The 7,211-nt window shown below is 54.9% G+C and overlaps 1 protein-coding gene across 1 annotated transcript in view; it reads right to left on the reverse strand.

Moving 5' to 3' along the window:
• The window catches only part of PACSIN1 (protein kinase C and casein kinase substrate in neurons 1), a 64,031-nt gene extending 59,221 nt beyond the window's left edge, over positions 1-4,810 (reverse strand). Inside the window, exon 1 of the mRNA XM_082415066.1 lies at positions 4,624-4,810. The gene's annotated coding sequence lies outside the window, so the exon portion shown is untranslated. The remainder of the gene's footprint in view (positions 1-4,623) is intronic.
• Between the last annotated feature and the right edge of the window lie 2,401 nt (positions 4,811-7,211).

The raw sequence follows: 7,211 nt of genomic DNA on the forward strand, positions 1-7,211 counted from the left end.
AATTTTTATATTTTATTTTTTTGGCCACGCCACATGCCATGTGGGATCTTAGTTCCCCGACCAGGGATCAAACCTGAGCCCCCTGCATTGGGACCACGGAGTCTTAACCACCAGACAGCCAGAGAAGTCCCAAGTAATTTCAGAATAGGAGCTGAGGGACTTCCCTTGTGGCGCAGTGGTTAAGATTCCGTGCTCCCAATGCAGGGGGCCTGGGTTCCATCCCTGGTCAGGGAACTAGATCCCACATGCATGCTGCAACTAAGAGTTCGCATGCCACAACTAAGGAGCCCGTGAGCCGCAACTAAGGAGCACACGTGCTGCAACTAAGACCCGGGGCAAACAAACAAATATTAAATGCAAAAATAAAACCCACATAATTCTCAATTTTAAATAAATAAATAGGAGCTGAGGCCCCCTCTGCCCTCCCAGTCTTTAGGCATCCTGCTACTCCCAACACCCAAGCTCGAGGTCTCCACAGGCATCCCCCAACCCCCACTGACAGGCTCCCCACCCAGAGATGCCCCACCAACTTCCCTGGCATTAGAGTTCCTGTCTCCCCAGAGCCACCTGGGGCCAGGTTCCTGCTGGTCTTCTCCGTTCGGCCCATCTCCCACCTTCCCACCCATCCTTTCTGTTGGGGGTGCAGTCAGCACATGACCCTCAGCTGGCAGCCCCTTCAGGGATGGCAGCTGCTGCAGAGCCACCTGCCTAAGGGCACACCGTGGGCCACACCCAGTGCTGGAAGGATGCTGAGGTCCTAAGGCCCAACCATTCCAAAGAGACTGCAAAGGGCCCCTCCAGCTCCAGAGCGCCCTGGGGTTCCCTTTTTGGCCTGCATCAGAGCTCCACTTTTTAAAAATCTATCTATTTATTTATTTATTTACTTTGGCCATGCTGCATGGCATGCAGGATCTTAGTTCCCCAACCAGGGATTGAACCCGTGCCCCCTGCAGTGGAAGCGTGGAGTCCTAACCACTGGACCACCAGGGAATTCCCAGAACTCCACGCCTCTTTCCACCCGTCCTGCTTCCTTCCTCTGCTATGCACAGGTCCAGGGACCACTCACCTGCCCGCGTAAGTCCCAGTCCTGGGACCCTCATCTGCCCCACCAGACCCCAGTCCCCACCTCCCCCTTCCGGTCCACAGGTCCCTGGCTAGAAACCAGCCACAAAGTGCCCACAAGTGGGTAGGTCTGGTGCTAGCTAATAGTTTTTTCTAATTTGGCTTTCCAGTACATTCTAGGTTTTCCACACAGGCTACATATTACTTTGGTAATAAAAAAAAAACAATAATAAAAGCTTTTTTTTTCTTTAAGAAAAATGTAAAACCAAACCAAGCAGCCCTCCTCCTATCTAACTCTCCCACTCCTCCCCCGTCCCTCCTACCTGCTTCCCCAGGGAGGACTTCCCCCAGATCAGCCAACTCCCACCCCAATGCCTCCCCTGTCCTGCCAGGCTCACACGCAGTTTCACTTCTCCACTGAAGGCTTTCCACCACCAGCCCGTCCTTGCTGGGGGTGTTATAGGCAAATTCTGAAGGGGTCCTTAGCTCCTATTGGGAGGAGAATGCTAAAAAGTCCTGAAATTGGTGAGGAGAGAAAGTGTATGAGGGGGACCAATGTTTGCTAACTCATCCCACAAGTAGGAGCTGGGCTACTGTGTGCTAGGCACTGGGGACTCTGGGAACAGGACACGGACCCTGCCCCCAAGGACTCCACAGCTGGGGGTGGGTGCAAGGAATGAAAAGCCAGAGAGGATATTGTGTGAGGTGAGGTGAGCTAAGTGTGGGGAGGAGGAATTCATGGAAGCTTCTGGAAGGAAGAAAAGTTTCAGCAGACTCCTGAGGGTGAGGAGGAATGGGTAGGGAGGAGGGGGTCGGGAGCGTGCTTTAGGCAGGGGATCAGCCTGTGCAAAGGCCTGCAGGTGAGAGAAGTGTGATTTATTTGAGGAACTGAAAGCAGTTCAGAGCAGCTGAGGGCAGAGGTGGGGTGAGAAGGGAGAGGAAGCCCAGGCTTGCGGAGGGCAGCGGGGCCACAGGAGGGAGACTGCACATTGTGCTCAGGGCAATGGGGAGCCAATGAAGGATGCAGAGCAGGGGAGTGACAGACTCAGATGTGCATCTTATAAAGATTTCTGCCTGCCACACAGTAGGTGCTCAAAGAGCCCCACTACTATGGGTGTTATTATTCTGAGCATCCGAAACCATCACAGTCACACTTAATCATGCACACACTACCTAACATGTGGGGACTTTAGCCACAGAGTACCTGAAACCTGTGTCTCCACAGAGACGAGCCCTCAGCAGTAAGGTCCACAGCCTTCTTGCTCTTGCATTAGGGAATGTATTAGGGAATAATGGACTCTGGAGCCTAGGCTCAAATCCTAGCTCCTCCAATTTCAAACCGTGTGACCTTGGATAGATGACCTCTCTGTGCCTCAGTCTCCTCATTTGTAAAATGGGGGTAATAGTAGTACCTACCTCATTGGGCTAATGTGAAGACTGAATGACTCCATTCATGAAAAATAGTTGCCTCCTGACACGTGGTAGATGCTGTGCACTGTTCGTTTCTACTGTTTTTACTGTATCCCTCCCCGAAAGGCCCCCAGGGCCAACCACTTGCAGGCACTAACCAAACCATCCTCCACCTTCCCCCACTAGCTCTGAAGCAACACGCCCTTACTCTCCATTACTAGGGGCCAGGACAGAGCCAGACGGGACTGAGAACAACTGGACACTCTGACCTGGGTCTGGGGCCTTGCCCCAGCTCCCTCGAGCCCAGTGGAGAGAACACTGGACTTGGGGCCAGGAGCTGAGTGCTGGCCCTGGCTCTGCTGCTGACCCTCTCTGGGCCTCAGTCTGCCCCTCTGTGAGATGAGAATAAGAACATCTTGCAGATATTTTATCAGTATGGCTGTCAAAGGAGCAACAAGGGCTGGGGAAGCTCTGAGAATGTCCCTGTCACAGACAGAGCCTTGTGGCTGGGCCAGAACCCTTGCTGGCAGCCTCCTCTTCTGGCCTGGGTCGGCTCCTCCACACAATCTTAAGATCTGTTCAGAGCTCCCTATGAGGACCTCAGAGGCTGAGGATGATCTGGCTTGGGCCTCACAGACGCCCTGATGCTGATCGGGACCCTCCCAAGGGCTGGGATAGAGACAGAGACCCTGGAGTGAGCTTAGCACCCCAGGAGAAAAGTGCCAGCCCAGGGGCCTGAGGAAAGCCAGACCTTCACCAGGGCCTTCCACCAAGCCTGGACCAGCCAGGGACTCATACCACGGGCCCAAAAAGACCCTTTGGAGCCCTCAGGACTGCAATGTTTATCTCTGAATGCCATAGATGCCCATCACTTCTAGGCCCAGGAAGGGCCTGAATGGGAGTGTCTGTTTTTGGTGGCTCTTCGGTCCTGGGGGATGGGAGGAAAGCTCAAGATGGGGCTCACCCTCCTCCTTCAGGTTGCCAGCTATTTCTCAGAGTTCAGGTTGATTCATTCACTCATCCCACATTTACTTGGTGCCAGACCCTGGTCAGGTGCAGGGGTGATGACAGATAAATCAGACACATTCCTACCCTAAAGCACTTCCAGTGTAGTGGGCGACAGACAAGGCATAAATAATTAAGCCACAAGGCAGGCTAGGCTGGAGAATGCAGGGCAGGAGGCAAGGATCTCACCTGGGGTATCAGGAAGCTGCCTGGAGGGGGGGCTTGTGAGTGGCTTATGGACCTGTTGTGGGAAGGCCAGGTGGGTGAGGGATAGAACCTCCAAAATCATTGACAGTTCTGTTTGCACACCCGCCATGCCAGAGCCCGGGCAACGTGAGTTATTTATGGTTGTGCCCAGAGAAAAGCATCCATGTGTGTCACTGCACGTCGGGTGCAGAGCTGGGCAGTGGAGTGTGGGGGGCAGCTGGCGCTTGAAGTTTGGTCTGGCCAAGCTTTGTGGTTTGCCTCTGTGTCCCTCACACCCTGATGACCTTTTAACCTCTTCATGGCCTCCGCTAAGGCAAAAATAAGGAGGAGAGAGAGTTCTAACAGGCAGCAAGTGGCCCGGGGGTGGGGAGGAGGGCAGTGCCAGACAGACCTTGGCTTCTGCTGTATCTGCGGGCCATTCATCGTCACCTCCTGCTCCTCTTCCCCCCTCCCATCCCAACTGTGGGGGAAGGCGTAGATGGACAGAAGAAAATATCTTTAATTGTAAACCGGACAGGACATAGGGCACGCATCAGCTGCTGTGTTTCTCCCCAGCCCACTCTGGTCCACAAATAGCCTACGCACCAAGCTGGCATCAGCCGACCCACCCTGTCGGTACCGGAACAAGCCAGGCCAGAGACTCGGACAGGACCCGGGGCGTGCGTCCCACCTTCCCAAGGAACCTATTTCCTGCGTTTTCCCCCAGGGAAAGGTCTCCGCCAGGTCCCCCTCCCAGGGGGCCCAGCGCAGGGACATCCTGATACTGCCCGGGTGATGCCCGCGAACCCCGGCGTTTGCAAAGCACCCCCGGCCGCGCGCTCACCTCTCTGCAGGTAACTGTCCAATTCTCCCCTGTCAGTCTCTGCGCCCACCGCACACACGCACCCCCTGACTGCAGCCCTCCCTCCCCACCCTGTAGCCAAGGGCCAGACCTCCTACCTGGGGGCAGGCACGCCCGGCACCATCCGCGGCGCCGCGGGGCCAAACGGGGCGTCTGGGACCCGGCCTCAAGCCTGCACGACTTGCCGGGGGAAGAGAAGCTGCGCCGCCGTCCCCGCCGCCGCGTCCCTCCAGACCTCGCCGGGGCTGCGCTAAGGAGGAAGGTCAGAGCCGAGGGGTGGGGGGAGGCGGAGGGAGGAGGCGCGCACAGATGGGCGCAGATTAGCGAGGCATTTTTAGCGAGCCAATGGCGGCGCGGCGCGGGGCTGCGCAGGTGAAAGCGCCGCGGCTGCTGAGGCGGCTGCAACCTGCTTAGGAGGTGCGGGGGCGGGGGGGAGACACGCAGCACCCCCAGCTCGCAGGCCGGCGCCCTCCTCCAAGGGGTTGCTCGGTGGTGCCGGGGCAGAAGGGCTCTGCGGCGGGCGGATGCAGAGAGCACCTCCCTTGCACCCTCCTCCCCAGCCCTCCTGCGGGAGCACCGTAGACTCCGGGGTGTCTCTCCCCTCCCCCTCTTTGCCCTTTCCCCACTTTTTAGGACATTCTTCCGGCCCCATCTGTTTCTGCCCTCTCTTAATCCTGCGTCTTCTGGTACATGCGGGGGCGTGTATGGTGGGTACGTCTGGCGCGAGTGTGTGTGTTTGGGGGGGGGTGCTCTGGAGTGAGGGCCCCTCCTCCACCACCATCCCACCCATAACCCCCCCACCCCACATCAGCTTCACCCAGAAATGCCCCATTGACCCCAGGGTAGTCACTAACCCTCCTGCCCTGGTTCTGGCTGGCCCTGCTGTCACCAAGACAGACCAGGCCACCTCCTGAGGGCTCTTTGGGGGGCTCGTTCGTTGTGACCCCCGAAGCCTTCACCCTTCCTGCCTTGAACCCTGAATGCTTCCGGAAGCCTGGACACTGCAGGGGGCCCTGGGGCAGCTCTGTTCACTGCAGACTTGCAAAGAACTGTCTTGGATTTATAAATAGGATTTATTCAACACCTATCTATTGAGAGCCTACTTTGTGCAGGGCACTGATGAGAGGTTGGACTGCACCAGAGTACAAAACAGACAAAATGGGGGCGAGGGGTGGGGGCGGATAAATTGGGAGATTGGGATTGACATGTACACATTGCTATATAAAATAGGTAACTAATAAGAACCTACTGTATAGCACAGGAAACTCTACTCAATACTCCTTGATGACCTATATGGGAAAAGAATCTAAAAAAAGTAGATATATGTATATGTATGACTGATTCACTTTGCTGTACAGCAGAAACTAACACAACATTGTAGATCAACTATATTCCAATAAAAATTACTCGAAAATACTTTATTGCTAAAAAATGCTGACCATCAGGGGGAAAAAAGCAAAATCTCTGCCCTTAGGTACTTCACATTGTGAGGGAAGACAGGTGTTAAATATAATAAATAGTATGTAGTGTACGCTTTTAAGTGATATGCACAAAGTAGGAAAGTAAAGCTAGAGAAAGGGAAAGAAAGTGAGGGTGGTCAGGGCGAGAATAGGTCCCAGCCATCTGCAGGGAGTGGGTGCGACTGAATCTGATGGTAAGCCCCTCAAGGGAGCATGCAGACTCTAGTTTGCCACAGAGCTCACCACTCCCTCATGTCTGCACCTGGGCTTGTCACACATTTGTATTTCCTACCCTCCCTCTCCATCACCCCTCACCAGAGGCACTGAAATTCGTGACCCCAGTGACCCAGGGGAGTCCCCAGTGCAGCATGTATTTATTCAGAAAGAATTCTCTGAGCACTGATCCTGTGTTAGGTGTTAGAGTCTAAAGGAACTCAGTACCTGGTGGGGGAGGCCAGATGGCAGCACCTACCCCAAGGATGAAGAGGACAGCCAAGTGAGTGGACAGTGTTCCAGAGAAGGTCAGATGGCTCTGGGTTAAAGCCATCCAGGAGGCTTCCTGGAGGAGGCAGCATTCCAATGGGGTGCTGAACAATAGCTGTGATTCTAATGAGCCAGATGGGCAGGAGGCAGGGAAGGATTACTGGAGAGGCCAGCAAAGCCAGGGACTTTTGGCAGGTGGCTGGAGCTGGGGTCCTGGAGCATTTCTGGACACCCTCTGTGTCAGGGGTATGCTGATGTCTGGAGCTGACGAAGTCCCACCCCTATCTCCACCCCAGCAGTTCTTGGTCCCAGCTGCCCTCACCTCAACCTGGCATTTTCCATTGCCCCAGGAGGAGGTATCTTCCCACCAGCTGGCTTCACACTCGCAAATTGGTTTCCATCACCTGCCTGGTGGACAGAGGCTGTTGCCAGCTGTACCTTGAATCCAGAGACCAGGGTGTTGGGAGTCTTGGAATTGTGGCTCTCTCTGTCCATGACTGATGCCAGGGGGGTTAAAAAAGCCCTGAAGACATATGATCTTGACAAGGCACTGAATCTTAGGAGGTGCCCAGGGTTAGGACCCAGACTATGCTTGAGAGAGGGTTCACCCCAGCACATACATAGACAATGGCAAACTCAAAGCATTTTTCTTGGCCCAGGCACTTGTAAGCACCTTACACATATAAACTACGATTACTAGCCCCATTTACCAACAAGGAAACTAAGGCCCAGAGAGGCTAGGT

The sequence above is a fragment of the Balaenoptera physalus genome (assembly GCF_965194825.1).
Source record: "Balaenoptera physalus genome assembly, chromosome: 11".
NCBI classification, from domain to species: domain Eukaryota; kingdom Metazoa; phylum Chordata; class Mammalia; order Artiodactyla; family Balaenopteridae; genus Balaenoptera; species Balaenoptera physalus.